Source organism: Mustela nigripes, chromosome 3 (genome assembly GCF_022355385.1).
Source record: "Mustela nigripes isolate SB6536 chromosome 3, MUSNIG.SB6536, whole genome shotgun sequence".
Taxonomy (NCBI): Eukaryota; Metazoa; Chordata; class Mammalia; order Carnivora; family Mustelidae; genus Mustela; species Mustela nigripes.
This window is the reverse complement of record NC_081559.1, coordinates 23973942-23993113: the sequence shown is the minus strand read 5'-3', so window position 1 is coordinate 23993113 and position 19172 is coordinate 23973942. Positions and strand designations below refer to the sequence as shown.

At 34.2% G+C, this 19172-nt stretch overlaps 1 protein-coding gene across 1 annotated transcript in view; it reads right to left on the bottom strand.

The window, feature by feature from the left end:
• SPAG16 (sperm associated antigen 16) overlaps positions 1-19172 on the bottom strand; it is a 1019820-nt gene that overhangs the window by 577695 nt on the left and 422953 nt on the right. The window lies entirely within an intron of this gene.

Here is a 19172-nt window from a genome sequence, read left to right as displayed (position 1 = left end):
ATAAAATTAACCGGAAAAAATGGGCAAAGCAATTAAATAGACATTCTTCCAAAGAAGATCTAAAAATGACCAATAAGTATATGAAAAATTTCTCAAGAGTATTAATCATTAGGGTAACACAAATAAGGACCACAGGATATGCCATTTTATACTCACTGGAATATAATCAACAGACTGAAAATAACAAGAGATAGTAAGGTTGGAAGAAGCTGAAACACTCAAACATGGCTGGCAGTAATGCACTGCTGACAACAGCTTGCCAGTTCCTCAAAAAGTGAAACACAAATTATCATATGACCTAGCAACTCTTCTCCTTAACTCTCAACCCAGGAGAAATAAAGGTAAATGTACACACAAAGATCTGTGCAATGAATATGCACAGAATCTTTCTTCACAATAGCCAAAAAAGTTAAAGAAGCCCATTGCCTAATAAATGGATAAACAAAATGTGGTATGTGTGTATGTGTATAGAATATGTAGCCACAAAAAGAAACAAAGCGTCTATATTTATTATAATACTGAAAATAATAAAATCATGCTCCATGAAAGAAGCCAGATACAAAAGAACATATGTGACCATATTTTATTTTAAAAAAAAGTCTACTGTAGATAAATATATACAAATATATACAGTTTAGTTGTTGCCTAGAGGTGGGGTGAAAATGGGGATCAGTGATAATGATTACAGGCTTTTTTGGGAGGGTGATGGCAAAATTTGATGGCAAATTTAGGCAGTATTGAAGACTGCATAACTCTGAATTTATAAAAACTCATTAAGTTGTAGAATTAAAATAATCAAATTTCATGGAAAGAAAATTGCCATAAAATCTCAATAAACATTAAAAATTGATAATCCAAAGAAAGATTTCTAATAAAATTTTAACCATATTTTGAGGGAGGTAAATAAAACACTAATAGGTATCATGTGCTACAAAATAGTCAAGAAACAATTTTTCTTAAAAAACACAATATGCATTCTGTGAATTTCAGTGTTAGAAATATGAACAAGAATGAGCAGATAAAAATTGCCAATAATTTCTAATAAAAGTTTATATTTTGAAGGCAGACATTAGGCTTTCTTATTTAAGAGATATGGTGATGTAAAATAGAAAAGCTTAAAAGCACAAGGGTTTATAGTTCTCTTCTATGTAACAACATAAGTGTGTGAAAATGATCAATAGTATTAGTATCAATTTTATGTACTGATCGATCACAATGGAATTTTACATACTGAGTACTGTACAAATAGATTATATCTAACGTTAATCTAAGGGTACAAATATATCGTGAAAATAATTTCTTTTCTAGAATTTGCCAATATAAATCCTTAATCATTGCTAAACATAAAATCTCATTACTTGTAATATTTGCAGAACTTACCACACAGCTACTACATTGGACAGAACCTCCTTAGACTTTGAAATTAATTCTCAATTATCTACAACAAAATACTTCAATGGGGCTTACCAACATTTTCAAAAAAAACTTACATTGATTTATTCCCATCAACTTACATTACTACAACCGTCTTTTACCATAACTTGCTGCATAGAAAGTGGTATATAGAAACTATACATACATTTTAATAGTGGTCAAATATAGAGAAAATTAACATTCTAAAACCAAATTTAAATGAATTTTGGAGAATCTAAAAAGCTTAAGTTCATGTCTTTTAGTAATTTCAGAGAAATCAAAGCATGAAATTTACTTTAAGACAGATTTGTATTCCAGTTCTAGGTCCTTTATCAACTGTAATCTTAGGAGATAGTTACGTAGAAGTCTGAATCTGTTTCTTCCTTTATAATATGCAAGGCATAATTTTATTGTCTGTTTCAAGTAGATTTTGGTAGGATTAAATGAGATAATGCTTTGAAAGGCACTAATAAAACATCGATTTAACTTGTAAGAGATCAAGTATATTTTCTAAAAGACAGTTTGTTCTTCATGCAACCAGTTTAACAATTTTACTGATCCCATCTCAATAACTGCTTTGGAGATAAGTATCATGGAAAGAAGAGTTTAAAAGAAAATGATACAATCAACATAAGGAAATGGAAGGAGACAAAGCAAAATAGCAACAAGACTAGGAAAAGAAACATGCAGAAAAACCAAGAATCCTTTTTTTTTTTTTTTAGTAGTCCTTTCAATTTGCATAATAGTCCTTTCTAGATACTCTGTTTTATTTATTTATTTATTTATTTATTTATAGCTTTTATTTATTTATTTGACAGAGAGAGAGCATGAGAGGGGAAAAAGTCAGAGAAGAAGCAAACTCCCCATGGTGCTGGAAGCCCAATGTAGGACTCAATCCCAGGACCCCAGGATCATGACCTGAGCCAAAGGCAGTCACTCAACCAACTGAGCCACCCAGGTGCCTGATATTCTGTTTTAAAATACTGCTTATATAATTGGACTACCACTATAATTTGAGCTACCACTTACATGCTAAAACTGGATAATGTGCATATAAGTTATATTCATTACAACTTTACTTCTTGAATGAACTCCTATGGAACAAACTGCCAGAAAGAAATATCATATTGACTTTTCTGTTGCTGTAATTAAAATAATTTTCATTTCAAATTCAGCTAGTCCTTTTAGAATACAATAGGAAAATTATCAAAGTAAGAAGGTTCTGAATAGGAATAAAATGAACAGCTAAGGACAAAGTTTGAACTTTTATTCAAAACACTCTAGCCCTTTAAACACACCACATTGATGCAGTCAGAAGTCTTTATTATACATTGTAAAGCTTGAAGAGTTTCTTAAATTTTGATCTGATGTAAGGGTTAAGAATTTAATGGATAATGTTAGTGAACAAAAGATCTGGTTAAATTCACAGGTATTTGTTATTTAGAAGAGAAATCAACCTAAGCCACTGGAGAAGCAATGCACATTCATAATCCACTAGAAATGTCTAATTTATGCATAGTCCATCAATAAATTATATAGGCATAGAAGACATACATAGAGGCATTAACGTGATACTTTATGACTTCTGGGACATTGAACAGGGACTACAGGGGGAAGAAATGAGCATTTTAAAAGGCAACATGAATGTTATCTTTCTATTTCTGATATGGGAAATAAAATCTTGCTTTATCTATTTAATTTATTTTAGAGAATTTCTTTTGGAATGGTTATTAGTGCTTATGGTATCACATATAGGTAAACCATAAGTCTTACATAAATCACAGAAACGGACATTTGAAATCAGTTCTCTTTAAGTGTTTCTCAAAGGATATTAAAGTTATTCCATAAAAACAAACAACTAGTTGCTAGCTATTTGAAAATAAATTTGACGGTAAAGTACATGTGCAGGAGTCAGACTGATGATTTATTTATTCAGAATAACTAGATCGTGACAAGGGAGACTAAGTACAGACAATTCTTAAAGAATTTTTTTACTTCAAATCTAAGAAAAGAGACATGATGATAGCTGAAGCATATATAATACACACACACACACAAACATATATATACACACATATGTATGTATAAGTACTATATACTTAAATATGCACATTATATAAACACACATGAATAAAAGTTTGCATGTTTAGCTGTTTCATTTTATATCATGTTTTTGCTGTTGTTTGTCTTAGTTTGATAGGTAAAATAACCTGTTTTTAAATATTGATGGAAAGAATCTAAAGGACACAAACTCAATGAAAACTCAAGATAGAGAAAGAAAATTTGCTTAGAACTCTGAGAATGTTGGAGAAGGTGGAATTCACACCTCCTCTGACTGCAGGAACTACACCATCATTTCAATAAGAATGAAAGCACCAACAGGTAAGTTTTAGAGATGTGGTAGCAGAATACTGAGGAGTTCCCATAACTTTTATATTTTCCCTGAGAAGTAGGAAGCAATGTCGAAACTAGAGGAGTATCTTCAGGGATGGGAGAAAAGTAGAACACATTCAAAACAATAATTTAGACTGAGGGAAACTACCTGACTTGAAAAATTGATATTGACCAACAGTGTGGGGCAAAATTAAGTTGGAAAGCATGGAAAATTTGTAGCACTTAGAGGCTGATAAAATAAATTTTCACATATAATCTGCACAAAAACACATTGAAGAAGGCAAAATTGTTGCTCCTTTATATATGAAAAGCAAAAGTTCAGTAAAATCAAATGGAATCTAGTATGGTCATTTCAGTGAATGTTACACCTATGTAAACTTTGCCTCCATATACTACTAGTCATGGGAGATCTCTGAAGTTTTATCTTATGTGCTAAAGGTTACAGGCCATTGGAAAAACTTCTAATCCCAATTCTGATTTCTACCTGTACAGATTTTTTTTTTAATTAGTGACATTTTAAAAGAGTATTCCAGAGCATTTTTCATGACAAATACTAGTTTGATGGTTTGAGAAAAAAAAATGTATTTGTCTTACAAGATAACTTGTAATAAAATAATTTTGAGGTAAGTTGGTTTCTAATGTCTCAAAAAATGCTGAGTCTTTAGTATGGTAATGAGTGACTTGACTTCAATATAAAATTACTTGTGAAATATTTTTAAAGCATTTATTTATGAATATTTTTCATTAAATATCCTGTATGATTTATTTTCCATAAAACAAATTTCATAAAATATGACAAAATATTTTTATATTCTCACTTAATCCCTCCTTTAAATGATAATGAATTGTCTAATCACGTTTTACTTACATTTTAAAATAACATTCTAGAAAATCATTATGGATATTATAAAAACATATTTACTATTTAAAATATTAAATGTATACTTAAGGATGAACAAGTTTTTCATGTTTGGGATTAGGATGAATACATTTCCTCTTCCACTGAAGTTCTAGATTTACACAACTCATCCAGTTACTGAGACAACACTAGTCTAATCCCTTTACACGGTTTAAGGCCCTTGTTTTGTGTATCCCTTAAGCTGCTGTAAAATAGTCTTCCCTAAAAGTTATGATTATCTACTCACTAGTTGAACCCAATGTAACATTTTATTCCTCAAATCTGCTCTCTTCATATACACAAGAGGTATATTAAAGATCAGTGTTAGTATTTGCTTTCTACTTTTATTGAACATATCTCATGATTCAAAAATAAGAGGTACTATAGAAGGATTTAAATTGTTTTCAAACATTGGTCTTCTCCAAAGAGAATTTTATTTTTCACCATAATCTTAAAGACAAATACACATATACACACTCAATAAAGGTCTGGATTCATAAAGGAGCTAGAGTATAAGGATTCCTATATTAGTTTTGCTTTAAAATAACTTGGCAATTGGGGGGGGGAGCAAGACAGCAGAGAAGTAGGAGACCTAAATATTGTTGGGTCCCAGGAGTTCAGCTAGATAGTTGTCAAACTATTTTGAACACTTACAAACTCAACATGAGATCAAAGAGAAGAAGAGCAGCAATTCTAGGAACAAAAAAGTGACCACTTATTAGAAGGTAGGACCTGTGGAGAAGTGAATCCCAGGTGACAAAAGGGAAGAGGCTAAGTGGGGAGTGGAGCGCTTGTAGGGACAGCGTGGTCTCAGGACCCATGAGGTCGCAAAAATACCAGGGCTATGTGAATGTGGCAGAGCTCCCAAGTATTGGACTAAGGAAGCTGGCTGAAGAGAAGAGCAGAGCAGGAGCATTCCGCAGCATCTGCTGGGTTTGGAGACTCTAAAGGAGGCCATCAACCAGAGATAGAAACACTGATCACTGGCTGGGTGAGCACAGAGTGTGGCCAGAGACCAGGGAGACAGGAGTGATTGACTGTATTCCTCTGAGGGTGCACTGAGAAGTGGGGCCCAGAGTTCCTGACTCTTATGGGGCTGGAGATTGGGAGGTCACCATTTTCATTCTCATCTTTCAAAGGTCTACAGAAAGCATTCAGGGAATAAAAACTCCAAGAGCAAACACAAGCAGGTTACTTACCTGGCCCCTGGCAAGGGTGATGCAATTCCGCCTTCACCAAAGAAAGACATTTGAGAATCACTGCAACAGGCAGCTCCACCAGAAGATCAGCAAGAACAAACAGCCAAGACAAAGTTCAATGATCAATGAGAACTGCAGAACTCCAGAGTTAGAGGAATTCAGGCCTTTTCCCCCATGATTCTTTAGTCTTTCAAAGTTAAATTATTTAAATTTTGATTTTTCTTATCTATTTTTTTAATTCTTCTTCTTTCCTTTTTAACCTTTTTAAAATATTTTATCTTATCAATACCTTTTAAAAATCTTTTTATAATTTTCACTGTTACAGTCATAATCTATCCCTTCATTATATGTAATGTTATTTTTATATACATATATGTTTTTCTTTCTTCAGAATTTTGGGATACAGTTTTTTTCTAACAGATCAAAATATACCCTAAAACTAACACTTTGAAGTACTAGTTTTGTTTTAGTCTGCAATCTTTGTTCTAGTCTCCAGTCTGATCACATTCATTCTTCCTTTTTTTTTCAACAAACTTCCTTTTTTTCAATAAACTTCTTATGTTACCAATTCCTTTTTTAGAATCTTTCTAATTTTCATCTTCACAGTCATATTCATCCCTCCATCATGTTTACCTTTACTTTTGTGTGCATATAAACATATATATATGTTTATTTCTTTGAAATTGTGGGAGGCAGTTTCTTCTAATAGACCAAAATACAACCAAAATCAAGTGTGTGGCTCTCTTCTGTTCACCAGACTACTTCCTCCCTTTCTTTCCCCCAAAGTTTTGGGTCGCTTCCAATTTGGTTAGTGTATTTTTTTCTGGAGTCGTTGCTACCCTTTTACTATCTTGTTATCTCATTCATCTATTCTTATCTGGATAAAATGACAAGGCAGAAAAACTCACCTCAAAAAAAAAAAAAAAAAAAAAAGAACAAGAAGCAGTACCAATGGCTAGGAGTGTAATCAATATGGACATTAGTAAGATGTCAGAACTAGAGTTCAGAATGATGAATATCATGGTGCTAGCTGGGCTTGAAAAAAGCATAGATGATATTAGAGAATCCCTTTCTGGAGAAATAAAAGAACTAAAATATGACCACATTGAAATAAAAAAAGCAATTACTTAGGTCCAATAAAAAACAGAGCCTCCTGGGCGCCTGGGTGGCTCAGTGGGTTAAGCTGCTGCCTTAGGCTCAGGTCATGATCTTAGGGTCCTGGGATCGAGGCCCGCATCGGGCTCTCTGCTCAGCAGGGAGCCTGCTTCCTCCTCTCACTCTCTATCTGCCTGCCTCTCCATCTACTTGTGATTTCTCTCTGTCAAATAAATAAATAAAATCTTAAAAAAAAAAAAAAAAACAGAGCCTCATAATGCTAGGATAAATGAGGCATAAGAGAAAATTAGTGACATAGAAGACCAAAGGATGGAGAATAAAGAAGCTCAGTAAAAGAGAGATATACAACTACAACTACCTTCTCTTGAATTCTCCCTCACGGTCCAGAGAAGGTGATATTATAGAAACAATATTAGAATAATTGGGATCCCAGAAGAAGAAGGGGGGGCAGAAGGTATAGTGGCACAAATTATAGCAGAAAATTTCCCTAATTTCGTGAAGGGAACAGGCATCAAAATTCAGGAGGCACAGAGAACCCCACCCAAAATCAACAGGAATAGGTCAACACAACGTCATCTAATAGTAAAACTTAGAAGTTTCAGGGACAAAGAGAAAATCCTGAAAATAGGTGAGGACAATAGTTCTGTAATCTACAATGGTAGAAATATTAGGTTGGCAGCAGACCTATTCACAGAGACCTGTAAGGCCAGAAAGGACAGGCATGATATATCCAGAGCACTAAATAAAAAATATATATATATGCAGCCAAGAATACTAGATCCACCGAGGCTGTCACTGAAAATATAAGTAGAAATAAAAAATTTTCAGGACAAACAAAAACTAAAAGTATTTGCAAACACCAAACCAGCCCTACAAGAAATATTGAAAGGAGTCCTTCTCAGCAAAGCGAGAACCTAAAAGTAAAGACCAGAAAGGAACAGAGACAATATATAGTAACAGAAACCTTTCAGGCAATACAATGGCACCAAATTAATATCTCTCAATAGTTACCCTGAATGTTAATGGGCTAAATGTCCCACTCAAAAGACACCAGGTATAAGAATGGATTAAAAAAAAAAAAAAAGACCCATCAATATGCTGTCTACAAGAAACTCATTTTAGACCCAAATACACTACCAGATTTAAAGTGAGGGGATGGAAAACAATTTACCATGCTCATGGATATAAAAAAAAAAAAAAAAAAAAAAAAAAGCTGGGATGGCAATCCTTAGATCAGATCAATTAGATTTTAAGCCAAAGATTATAATAAGAGATGAGGAAGGACATTATATTTTAATTAAATGGTCTTTCCAACAAGAATATCTAACAATTTTAAATATCTATGTCCCTAACATAGGAGCAACCAATTATATAAACCAATTAATAACAAAGTCAAAGAAACACATTGACAATAATACAATAATAGTAGGGGACTTTAACACCCCCCTTACTGAAAGGAATAGATCATCCAAGCAAAAGATCAACAAGGAAATAAGGGTCTTAAATGTCATACTGGACCAGGATATCAAATCAATGCACAGGAATCAGATGCATTTCTAGAAACCAACAGCAAGACAGAAGAAAGAGAAATTAAAAAGTCAATTCCACTTACAATCACTCCCCAAACCATAAGAGACCAGGAATAATCCTAAGAGGAAGAATCTGTACTCAGGAAACTATAAAGTACTCATGAAAGGAATTGAAGAAGACACAATGAAATGGAAAAATGTTCCATGCTCATGGATTGAAAGAACAAATATTGTGAAAATGTCTATGCTAATGAAGAGACATTTCTGCAAAGAAGACATCCAGATGGCCAACAGACACATGAAAAAATGCTCCATGTCACTCAGTATCAGGGAAGTACAAATCAAAACCACAATGAGATACCACCTCACACCAGTCAGAATGGCTAAAATTAACAAGTCAGGAAATGACAGATGCTGGTTAGGATGTGGAGAAAGGGGAACCCTCCTACACTGTTGGTGGGAATGCAAGCTGGTGCAGTCACTCTGGAAAACACATGGAGGTTCCTCAAAAAGTTGAAAATAAAACTACCCTATGACCCAGCAATTACACTACTGGGTATTTACCCTAAAGATACAGACATAGTGATCCGAAGGGGCATGTGCACCCAAATGTTTATAGCAGCAATGTCCACAATAGCCAAACTATGGAAAGAAACTAGATGTCCATCAACAGATGAATGGATAAAGAAGAGGTAGTATATAGATATAGATATATAGATATAGATATAAATATATAGATATATACAATGGAATACTATGCAGCCATCAAAAGAAATGAAATCTTGCCATTTATGACAACGTGGATGGAACTAGAGGGTTTTATGCTTAGCGAAATAAATCAGTCAGAGAAAGACAACTATCATATGATCTCCCTGATATGAGGAAGTGGAGATGCCACATGGGGTGTTTGAAGGGTAAAAAAAGAATAAATGAAACAAGATGGGATCAGGAGGGAGAGAAACCATAAGGGACTCTTAATCTCACAAAACAAACTGAGGGTTGGAAGTCTTGAACACCAAAAGAAAACAGTGCATCTTATTTTATAGGCAGTAGTGAGTTACCAATGATGCTTAAAAATTAAAATACTGAAATCCAGGATTTATGGGTAATTTTGGCCATAAGAAGAGTTTTGTGTTGGGAAAGAATAAGGGAGTGGATGTGGTCATGGGATTAAAAGGTGATGACAATAGTAATCACCAAGTTAAATGATACTGGGAGGCAATAACAACTAGAAAGAAAGGGTAAAACAAATGAGAGAGGCAGTACTAAAAGTCATTTGGGGGGCCAGATTTTAATATGAATGCTTAAGAAAAATCTAGTCAAACAAAGAGTAAAAATCATATCAAGATTTTGATGCAAAATTGACTGGGTGATAAAAATGTCATTATCAAAAATTGGAAACACAAAGTCTTCACATGTTATTTTTAAGCTCCTGGAAAAATAGGTTAGTATATTTGAGTTAAAAATGAGTAGGTAGATACTATAATTTCAATTTTATTTGGGAAATGAATCTATTTAGAACAGAAAGAGTCATAGAATCCATGAATAAAGTATGGTGGAAACATGAGAAAAGCAAGGAGAATCTTTGAAACAACATAAATCATTATGTCATATGAATAAATATGGCTACTACTATGAATAAATATGGTCAATGTTGAATCCAGTTTACTGAAATGGTGCTCTTTTTTAAACTGCTAGGGAACCAAAAGATTAGAATGATGAGCAAATTTAAATTCTGCAAACAGCATCTCTAGCACAATATCTATCAATAATCTTTTGTGTATTTATGAAGAGAGATGGCAGACATAGCCTCAGACACATCATAACATAGAGGCAATGATGATTCTCAGAATTGAGGTTTTACTTATTAAACAACATAGCTACTGGTTAATCACTCTTATTGTTGAGTGTTATTATGGGAAATTCTCAATGAGAAACCATATAAATCATCCAAGTCAAATTTATTAAGATGCTTGCTAAAATACCAATATTCACCCTAAAATGTCAAGAACTGAGTGCATCTTATTCAACGATTAACCCAAATGAAATACTATAGCCTAAAGAAAGGATGGTTTTATTTCCAACTATAAAGTAATCAAATGAGTGAGTAGACTTAATGAACAATTTTTAAATCTATTTTTAGATTCCACTACATGCATTTTAAGTGCTCTACTATAATCATAGTGATTAAAATGGCCCTTCCAAATTAATAGCATTCAATTTCTTATCTTTAAGTATACCAATATTTTTCTTTCTGTGACAGAGAAAATAGAAAAAAATATTCAGACTTCTGTTTTTCATCAATGTTTGTAAAACAGACATGATATTGAAGGAGGAGAGAGAAGAAATCAGATTAACTAGATATATAAAAGGAAAGATTTTACCTATGGAAATTGAGAAATGATTTGTGAGCTGTTTTCTGGGTATTAATAGTAATTCATCAATAGTATTGATACCTGGCATGGTAATCAAGAATTTTATGTTACTTGTAAAACAAAGGCAACTTTTATAAACATTCTTTAGGAAGCTAACAAAAAATGATTACATACATGCTAACCCAGACCAAAGTGAAAATCAGTTAAGCAGCAAAAGTTTGATGACCGATGTGGCTGACATATGTGAACCTGTCACACTTCAAATTAAATAAAAGTTATAAATTTTAAAGTCTAATTCAATTTAAAAAATTAATGTAAAGTTTGACAGTTAACATCATGCAAGACAGAATCATGCTACTTGCTAGAAGTGGGTGAGAGAGATGAAAAAGTTTTATTTCTTATATATACACCTCTGTAGTACTTGAATTTTATGCAAGTGTGTTTACCTTTCTAATAATAAACATATGATAAACTAACACATATATTGAGCACTTGCTGCATGCCAAGCACTGGGCTTGACCTTGTATAAATAGGATTAGTGGGTACAAACCTTTACACTCAACAAGTCCAAGACTGATTAGATATAATTATGAAATATAATCACAAAAAACTACAACATATATGGAAATGAAGGATGGTGTTATACACAGAATTCTACGGTACCATAGAAGTACAAAAATCAGTTCTGAAAGATTAAAGAGTTATTCAAAATTTACAGGCCTAAGCTTCCAAAGAGAAGGAAGTGTAAGAAATTTTAGTGTATTTGTTTCTCTTCCCATACTGTTAGATTAGATCCTCCTTGAGAGCAAGGACCACAAAATTTTACCATGGAGCTCCTGTTCTTAGTACTCTATCCTTTAAAGCAGAGCCACCCCAGTGTTGAATGAGAAAATAAAAATCTTTAGAAGAAAAATCACAATCATAAAAAAAACTTAATTCTTACTTCAAGAGTATCCACTGACTGGAAAAAAAAAAAGTTTGGTGTGGTGAGAATTTCACTAAAGTTACAATGTTAACATCAATGTACCACTGCCAGCTTTCCAGTACTTATTTTTTATCACTGAATCTCCCGGAAGCTTCTGTTTCCTCATCTGTAAAATAAGTTAAAATTTACTCTACCTATTTTTTTTAAAGTTGTTATGACACTTAAAAAAGCTCTGTGTTACAAGCAATATAGATATTCATAATTTCACTCTTTAAGTCCATTTATCTTCAGTATCTTTTTATTAATTAATGGTTTGGGGTTTTCTTATTGACAGGGATCATGGATCAGCAGAAGACAAGTGTTCTATTATCTGTTTCATTTTTTACTATTTTTTAAAAGATTTATTTATTTATTTATTTATTTATTTTAGAGGAAGGGTGGAGCAGAGGAAGAGGGAGAGGGAGAGTCTCAAGAAAACTCCCTGCAGAATGCAGAGTCTGACATGCGGCTCCATCTCACAGCCCTGAGATCAAGAGATCATGTAGTGAACCAAAAATGAGTTGGACACAACCAGCTGAGCCACCCAGGCACCCCTAAGTGTTCTTTTAAAGATAATGAAGCATTTCTTTTGAGTTGTCACACTGGGAATTTATAATTCTTCTTTGATGCATTCTGATCAAGTACCATACCACATGGTATTAAATGCTTGGTTTCCTTTTGAGATTTTCCTATGCTCCTGTAGGGACATAGAGGGCAGTCTCTATTTTGAATAAGGGCTCTCCTATTTCTACTTTGGCATCTCCAGGAAATTTTACTCATTATTCAGACTTTTTTTTTGCACTTTCAAAATAAAATCTCAGCACACACTAGATCATCTCACATAAATGGGATCACGTTGAAGGTGACATAGAAGTCCCTATATGATCTCTCACTTTACTCTTCAATATTAATGTGTTTTTGTCAAGATAACTTGCTGGGACATTGCAAACAAAGAGAATAAAAGAAAACAGGTTAACTCAAACCAAATTAAGAGAAGATTAAAAAAATCCCATTTTACTAGTTATGTAACATGTTGGGAAGAACACTAATGACCACAAGTTGTTTTCCTCCTTAGATTTTTTTCTCTCTCTCCCTTATTTCTCTTCCTCTTCCCTTCTTCCCACTCTCATTTCTTTTCTTTTCTTAAAAAAAATTTTAAGAAACCTTAACGAGGAACTATTACAGCTGATAGTACTAGGAAAATCAACTATAATCAACTAGGAAAACCAACTATCAGTAATAAAATAAATTTACAAACTTTGAAATGAGATAGTATTTCATTTTTGGCCCATATTACACTAATGTAAATTGAGGTGCTGTAATTTAGTAAGCATGAAGCTTTCCATCAATTTGACAGTCTTATTAGCCTCTGAAGAGGTGAAAACATAGAGGAAGTAGTATTGTTATAGAAAACACACCTATGTTAGCTCTTTTTTCTCTAGTCATAAAACACACTATGGAATTACTCACTGAAAAGATTTTAGAGATTTTGTATTATAATCTAAATTTTTACTATTTTTTAATTCTTTTGTTTATTTTGACATTGATACTACAAAAGACAATCACAGAAGGAAAAGCTCTTCAATAAGGAAATTCAAGAATAGTTTTCCTTAAAACCAAACTACAAATGAAAAGTTAAACACATGACATGATTTTAAAAGTTCTGAAAATTTTACCCAGCTCAAAGAATCCCTTCCCCAGTTATAGGGTTGATGTCTGAAAGTCCAAAATTAAATATTCTTTTCTTAAATAAAAAATATTGCCAGTGGCTGGTTAACAAGATGCTGAGGAGTAGATGACTGAAACAGCTTTAGGTCCCAGAACTTTAGCTAAATAGTTACCAAATCATTTCAAACATCTACAAACTCAACATGAGACAGAAGAGAAGAGGAGCAACAATTCTAGGAACAGAAAATTGACCACTTTCTGGAAGGTAGGTGTGTGGAGAAGTGAATCCGAGGTGACAGGAAAATACACGGCAGGGAGAGGTGCCAGCTTCTGGCAAGCAGTGGAGCAGCGGAGCACAAAATCAGAACTTTTATAAGTCAGCTCCACTGAGAGACGTCGCTCCAGAGGCTAAGAAGGGATGGAGCCCTCATGGGGACAGTGTGGTCTCAGGACCCACAGGATCACAAAAAGACAGGAATTGCCCAGAGTGGCAAAACTGCCAGTTATTGGAGTGAGAAAGCAGGCTATAGAGGCGGAGCTGGAGACTAAGAATGAGCTCTCAGCTCAGGGTTACTTTAAGCTGTAATCCAACACACAGTTGGGCCACTGTTTTTTGAGCAGGGATCCCACAAGTTGCAGACCCAGAGAGATCCCCTCCTTCCTCCTCTGGGAGGAGCAGTTAGGGAGCACATGGCAAAAATCTTCTGGGTTTGGAGACTCAAAATGGGGCCATTCGCCAGAGATAGAAATGTTCAGTCACAGGCCAGTTGAGCACAGAGTGGAGCCAGAGACCAGAGAAATGGGAGGGATTGACTGCTTTTCTCTAAGGACACACTGAGGAGTGGGGTCCTGAGCTCTCAGCTCCTCTGGGCCAGAGGTTGGGAGGTTGCCATTTTCACTACTTTCCTCCAAAACTCTAGGGAAAGCATTTAGTGAATAAAAGCTCCTGTGAGTGAACAGGAACAGATTACTTGGCCTGGCCACTGGCAAGGGTTGTACAATTCTGCCTCGGGCAAAGACATTTGAGAATCAGTGCAACAGGTCCCTTCCCTAGAAGATCAGCAAGAATATCCAGCCAAGACCAATTTCTCCAATCAATGAGAACTTCAAACTCCAGAACGAGGAGAAAGCAACACACAGAATCCGTGGCCTTTTTCCTATGATTCTTTAGTCCTGCAAAGTGATTTTTTTTTGTAATTTTATTTTTTTCTTATTCTATTTTTTAACTTTCTTCTTTTAATGTTTTTTAACTATTTTATCTTAGCAATACCTTTTTAAAAAATCTTTTCAAATATTCATTGTTATAGGCATATTTTAAACCTTTGTTGTATTTAATCTTAGTTTTAATGCATGTAGATATTATTCCTTTAAAATTTTGGGATACAATTTCTTCTAATAGATCAAAATTTACCCTAAATCTAGCCCAAGGATTTGTTCTACTCTCCAGTCTGACCACATTTTCTCCTCTTGTTTTTCTTTTTTTGACCAACATATCAATTATTTTTAAAGAATTTTTTAAAAATTTTTATCTATACACTCATACTCCATCCCTTCATCATGTTTACCCTTATTTTTGTGTGTGTGTATATATAATACATATATATGTGTGTGTATATATATATATTTTTTCTTACCTTAAAATTTTGGGAGGTAGTTTCTTCTAAGAGACCAGAATACACCCAAAATAAAATGGATTACTCTTTTCTATTCACCAGTATAACATATATATTTATTATTTAATTTTTATTTTATTTATTTAATTTTTTTCCCACATTCTTCTCCTCCCACTTTCGGTTCTCGTCTGATTTACTTAGCGTATATTTTTCTGGGGCCTTTGCGATGCTTTTAGTATTTTATTCTCTCATTCATATAGTCATATCTGGATAAATGACAAGGTAGAAAAACTCAACACAAAAAAAAAGAACAAGAGGAAGTACTGATAGCTATGGATCTAATCAATATGGATGCCAGCAATATGTCAAAATTAGAGTTCAGAACGATGATTATCAAAGTGCTAGATGGGTTCAAAAAAGACATGGAAGATATTAGAGGATCCCTTTCTGGAGAAATAAAATTCCCTACTGGAGAAATAAAAGAATTAAAACCTAACCAAGTTGAAAACAAAAAAGCTATTAATTAGGTCCAATAAAAAATGGAGGATAAAAGAACCAGAAGAGAGAATTAGTGACATAGAAGATCAAATGACAGACAATAAAGAAGCTGAGCAGAAGAGAGACAAACAACTACTGGACCATGAGTGAGAATTTGAGAGATAAGTGATACCATAAGAGGAAACAATATTAGAATAGTTGGGATCCCAGAAGAAGAAGAAAGAGAGAGGTGGGCAGAAGGTATATTGGAGGGAATTATAGTAGAGAATTTCCCTAATATGGCAAAGGGAACAAGCATCAAAATCCAGGAGGCACAGAGAATCCCCCTCAAAATCAATAAGAATAGGTCCACACCCTATCATCTGATAATAAAATTTATTACTCTTAGTGACAAAAAGAAAATCCTGAAAACAGCTCACGACAAGAAATCTGTAATGTATAATGGTAGAAATATTAGATAGGCAGCAGACCTATCCACAGGCATGATTTTTCCAGAGCACTAAATGAGAAAAATATGCAGCCAAGAATACTATATCCAGCTAGACTGTCATTGGAAAGAAAAGGAGAAACAAAAAGCTTCCAGGACAAGAAAACTTAAAAGAATTTGCAAACATCAGACCAGCCCTAAAGGAAATATTGAAAGAAACCTTCTAAGTAAAGATAGAGCCTAAAAGTAGTAGAACGGGAAGGAATAAAGACAATATACAGTAACAGTCACCTTACAGGCAAGACAATGACACTAAATTCATATCTCTCAATAGTTCCCCTGAATGTAAATGGGCTAAATGCCCAGTCAAAAGACACCAGGTATCAGAATGGATAAAAGAAACAAGACCCATTGATATGCTGTCCACAAGAAACTCATTTTAGACCCAAAGACACTACCAGATTTAAAGTGAGGGGGTGGAAAACAATTTACCATACTCATGGACATCAAAAGAAAGCTGGGGTGGCAATCCTTATATCAGATCAATTAGATTATAAGCCAAAGTCTATAATAAGAGATGAGGAAGGACACTGTATCATACTTAAAGGGTCTGTCCAACAAGAAGATCTAACATTTTTAAATATCTATGCCCCAAACATGGGAGCAGTCAATAATATAAACCAATTAATAACAAAATCAAATAAACACATCAACAATAAGACAATAATAGTAGGGGACTTTAACACTCCCTCACTGAAATGAACAGATCATCCAAGCAAAAGATCAACAAGGAAATAAAGGTTTTAAGTGACACACTGGACTAGATGGACATCACGGATATATTCAGAACATTCCATCCCAAAGCAATAGAAGACACATTCTTCCCTAGTGCACATAACATTCTCCAGAATAGATCACATCCTGAGTCACAAATCCGGTCTCAACCAGTACCAAAAGATTGGGGTCATTCCCTGCATAGTTTCAGACCACAGTGCTCTGAAACTAGAACTCAATCACAAGGGGAACGCTGGAAAGAACTCAAAAACATGGAGGGTAAAGAGAATTCTACTAAAGAATGAATGGGTCAACCAGGAAATTAAAGAAGCATTAAAAAAATTCATGGAAACAAATGAAAATGAAAACACAACTGCTCAAAATCTTTGGGACACAGCAAAGGTGGTCCTCAGAATAAAGTGTATAGCAAGACAAGCCTTTCTCAAGAAGACAAAAGACCTCGAGTACACAACCTAACCCTACACCTAAAGGAGCTGGAGAATGAGCAGCAAAGAAAGCCTAAACCCAGCAGGATAAGAGAAATAATACAGATAAGAGCAGAAATCAATGAAATATAAACCAAAAGAACAGTAGAACAAATCAATGAAACTAAGAGCTGGTTCTTTGAAAGAATTAATAAATTTGATAAACCCCTGGCCACCATTATCAAAAAGCAAAGAGAAAGGACTCAAATTAATAAAATCATGAATTAAAGAGGAGAGATCACAACCAAGACCAAAGAAATACAAACAATTCTAAGAACATATTATGAGCAACTACACGCCAGCACATTTGACAATCTGGAAGAAATGGATGCATTTCTAGAGATGTATAAACTACCAAAACTGAACCAGGAAGAAATAGAAAACCTGAACAGATCCATAATCAGAAAAGGGATTGAAGAAGTCTTCAAAATCTCCTAGCATTACCTTGATCCCAAAACCAGACAAAGACACAGTCAAAAAGGAGATTTACAGACTAATATCTTTGATGAACACAGATGTAAAAATTCTCACCAAAATACTAGCCAATAAGATCAAAAAGTACATTAAAAGGATTATTCTCCACAAAAAAAAAAATAAAAGGGTTTTTTTTTTAATTTTTTAAAAATATTTTATTTATTTATTTGACAGAGAGAGATCCCAAGTAGGCAAAGAGGCAGGCATGAGAGAGAGAGAGGGGGGAAAGCAGGCTCTCTGCTCAGCAGAGAGCCCCATGCGGGACTCAATCCCAGGACCCTGGGATCATGACCCGAGTCGAAGGCAACCCAGGCGCCCCTAAAAGGATTTATTTTTGTCTGCAAGGTTGCTTCAACATCCACAAATCAATCAATTTGATACAATACATTAATAAACGAAAGAACAAGAACCATATGATACTCTCAATAGATGCTGAAAAAGCATTTGACAAAGTACAGCTTCCTTTCTTAATCAAATTATTCCCGATGTAGGGATAGAGGGTACAAACCTCAATATCATCAAACCCATCTATAAAAAACCCACAGTGAATATCATTCTCTATGGGGAAAAACTGAGAGCTTTCCCCCTAAGGTCAGGAATGCTACACAGATGTCCACTATCATGACTGTTATTCAACATAGTACTAGAAGTCCTAGCTTCAGCAATTAGACAATGAAAAGAAATAAAATGCATCTGAATAGGCAAAGAAGATGTCAAACTCTCACTCTTCACAGATGATATGGTACTTTATGTGGAAAACCCAAAAGACTCCACTCCAAAACTGCTAGAACTCACACAGGAACTCATACAGGAATTCAGCGAAGTGTCAGGATATAAAATCAATGCACAGGAATCACATGCATTTCTAGAAACCAACAGCAAGACAGAAGAAGGAGAAATTAAAGAGTCAATTCCATTTACAATTGCTCCTCAAGCCACAAGATACCTAGGAATAATCCTAACCAAAGAGGCAAAGAATCTGTACTAAGGAAACTATAAAGTACTCATGAAAGGAATTGAAGAAGACACAATGAAATGGAAAAACGTTCCATGCTCATGGATTGGAAGAACAAATATTGTGAAAATGCCTATGCTACCTAAAGCAATCTACACATTTAATGCAATCCCTACTAAAATACCAGCAATTTTTCCAAGGAAATGGAAGAAATAATCCTAAAATTTATATGGAACCAGAAAAGACCCCAAATAGCCAGAGGAATGTTGAAAAAGAAAACCAAAGTTGGTGGCATCACAATTTCAGGCTTCAAGCTCTATTGCAAAGCTGTCATCATCAAGACAGTATGATACTGGCACAAAAACAGAGACATAGATCAATGGAACAGAA